This window comes from Sinocyclocheilus rhinocerous, unplaced genomic scaffold (assembly GCF_001515625.1).
Source record: "Sinocyclocheilus rhinocerous isolate Xijiao unplaced genomic scaffold, SAMN03320098_v1.1 scaffold61, whole genome shotgun sequence".
Classification (NCBI taxonomy): Eukaryota; Metazoa; Chordata; class Actinopteri; order Cypriniformes; family Cyprinidae; genus Sinocyclocheilus; species Sinocyclocheilus rhinocerous.
In genome coordinates, this window is record NW_015640445.1 from 3,009,386 (window position 1) to 3,011,763 (window position 2,378).

Here is a 2,378-nt window from a genome sequence, read left to right on the forward strand (position 1 = left end):
TTAATTTAATAGTTTAATTAAATATAAACGTGCGATTACTAATGGCTTAAATGAGCGACTATAATAGCCCTTTTAATAATAATAATAATCATATTAATAATACAAGGAAGGAATAACTGACAACGTGCCATTGAATTACAGAAGAAAAAAAACAAGGTACCGTCACAAAGTTCTTGTTTGGCAACATTAATATAATTAATATTTTTATTACTGGATTAATTACTTAAAATTACTGGACTTAATGACTACAGACCTGTGGCTCTAACGTCTGTGGTCATGAACTTACACTTTCATTCTCCACACACATACTAAAATTCGTCTTAAAACCTAGTGAGTTGCCTACCAAAACTCCACTAGGTTTGGAGACACGAACAAGGGTGTGTGCAGCTTCTGTGTCACATCTGTGTCAGTGTGATCCGTACAGCCCTGCCCTGTTCACTAAAATGTGCAAATATTTAAAGTGGACCCACTGTTTTAACATCATCTTAAATACACAAAATAGGACATTGCAGTTCAATACACCGATCACAATCATACGGAGTCAATATGAATCAATGAAATCCAGCCTGATTTCCGTAGCAATGAGGTTACTGGCTCACTATACAAAGCGTTAATTTGACAATCTCAGCAGTCAGATATGCATATTACCATATATCAAAACACATTTTAGTTTATACCACAAATAGCTCTATCTAGATCAAAGTATAGCCATATAAATCTTTTTTTTTTTTAAATCTTTTAAAAAAGCAATTGTAGCAATTTGACGACCCGCCTTTAACAGCGATGGGTCTCGTCTTGTCCAATACGTTATTATTTTAGACAACAAAAATATATAACAAATACGCAGTCGGAGAATACAAGCGTCCCATATAAAAGGTAAATACATGTTTACTACATTGTAATAAGCAAATCAACCCTTTTTCCTGATCGATATGGACGCAGTTTGGCAGCCCCTCCTGCCTCTCAACCGACCAGCGCGGTTATACCGATTACGCCGTCCATTGAAACAATACAAAATTGTATATACGAATATAGGCTTGTACAATAAATAAACATACAACTTTAAAGCTAAAATATATTAGACTGCATCTCACCTCTCGATCAATGGTTGACTCCACCGGATTGATAGCCTTTGAGCTTGGATGGTTAGGAAAAAAAACGTAGTAGAGAAAGACAATCGAAAGTGTTACCGTAGGACGTCGCTAATCCCGCCTGTCAGCCAATCAGATGCCGCGCTTCCCTCCTGTCACTCGTTATACTTCAAATGATCATCCAATAGCTGATTAGCGCGGGGGATGGAGGCGGGCCGATACGAATGCGTTCGGTTGCCCCGTAGACTCTGACTTGTAGCCACGGGGTTTCCTCCAATTAGAGCAAGGGGGATGACGTCACTATTGCTATGGTGATCCCCCCTCCCCCTACTCATCCCCAGCATCACCATCAGCATCATGATTGGGAACTGGATGCAGCAACAGCAGATCTAGCCTACCTACTGAGACCCAAATACCATCTCTCTAATTAATCAGATTTCAGATGTAATTGCTTTGGTTCCTTTAAGGGCTAGTTGAGTCTATACGAGATGTGTTTGGGTTTTGCAAAAATGTACAGAGTTCAGCTCTTAAGAAAAGAAAAGATGCTGTAATCCCAGCTCAGTTGTAAAGTATTCTGAACATAACAATAATACATACACTTACACATAAACAATAAAGTAGGAGTGGCTGTTTCACATTGTAAATATAACCATGCCTAAAGGACATCTTTACAAAGTTGTCATTGCAAACCATTTAACTGTGACTTCATTCACAATTGGCATCAAGTGCATTTTTGCTTTTATAAAATGTTTACTTCATATTAAAATATTAAAGGACACAAATTTTTATTGAAAAAATAACAGTCTTGGGGTCACTAAGATTTAGTCTCTTATGCCCTCTTGATCAAAAGTACAGTAAAAACTGAAAAAAAATGGTTAAATATTGTTACAATTTAATATATTTTATTATTTTATTATTATTGTGATGGAAGCTGCATTTTCAGTGCATTACCCCAAACGTTTGATTGATAGTGTATAATACACTTTTAATATTTGTAGAAAGAAATATAATAAGGGGAAAGTCGTGGCCTAATGGTTAGAGAGTCGGACTCGTAACCCAAAGGTTGCGGGTTCGACTCTCGTACCGGCAGGGATTGTAGGTGGGGGGAGTGAATGTACAGCTCACTCCCACCTTCAATACCACGACTGAGGTGCCCTTGAGCAAGGCACCGAACCCCCAACTGCTCCCCGGGCGCCGCAGCAAAAATGGCTGCCCAATGCTCCGGGTGTGTGTTCACTGCTGTGTGTGTACACTTTGGATGGGATAAATGCAGAGCACTAATTCCGA

At 38.6% G+C, this 2,378-nt stretch overlaps 1 protein-coding gene across 1 annotated transcript in view; it reads right to left on the reverse strand.

Moving 5' to 3' along the window:
* The window catches only part of LOC107752793 (14-3-3 protein zeta/delta-like), a 14,383-nt gene extending 13,168 nt beyond the window's left edge, over positions 1–1,215 (reverse strand). The window contains exon 1 of the mRNA XM_016568857.1: positions 1,095–1,215. The gene's annotated coding sequence lies outside the window, so the exon portion shown is untranslated. The remainder of the gene's footprint in view (positions 1–1,094) is intronic.
* Positions 1,216–2,378: the final 1,163 nt, after the last annotated feature.